This window comes from Penaeus monodon, chromosome 20, assembly GCF_015228065.2.
Source record: "Penaeus monodon isolate SGIC_2016 chromosome 20, NSTDA_Pmon_1, whole genome shotgun sequence".
Lineage (NCBI taxonomy): Eukaryota > Metazoa > Arthropoda > Malacostraca > Decapoda > Penaeidae > Penaeus > Penaeus monodon.
In genome coordinates, this window is record NC_051405.1 from 22,994,081 (window position 1) to 22,994,444 (window position 364).

A 364-nucleotide genomic window follows, 5' to 3' on the forward strand; every position below is an offset into this window, starting at 1 on the left:
GACTAGTGGCATCCTCACTGAAAGGAGGCGAAGTAGGGCGACTCCCTCCCTGCTCCGACCACGTGACACCTTGGGCAAGGAGGATTCGCTGCTTAGGTCATTGGAAAGCTGCTAGACGCTTGGCATCTGTTAAAAGTAGTTATTGCTGAAACAGATAATTTTACCTTTAGATTTCTCTTTATCAGGCGGATACAAAATAGAACTGATAATAGCGGCACCCCCCCCCCCCCCACGTTAGATGGAACTGCGAACGAAAAAGAATTTTTGTATTGACATATTTTCACCTTTATCGCCGGGTAACAGTACAGCATAACTGTTATGTTTGTAGAAAAGGTCACGGATGTTCAGCAAAGTGATATCCATG

The 364-nt window shown here is 45.3% G+C and overlaps 1 protein-coding gene across 2 annotated transcripts in view; it reads left to right on the forward strand.

Annotated features, from left to right (window-relative positions):
* Positions 1–364, forward strand: part of LOC119585707 (forkhead box protein P1-like) — a gene marked incomplete at its 5' end in the record, with an annotated part of 71,485 nt that overhangs the window by 44,463 nt on the left and 26,658 nt on the right.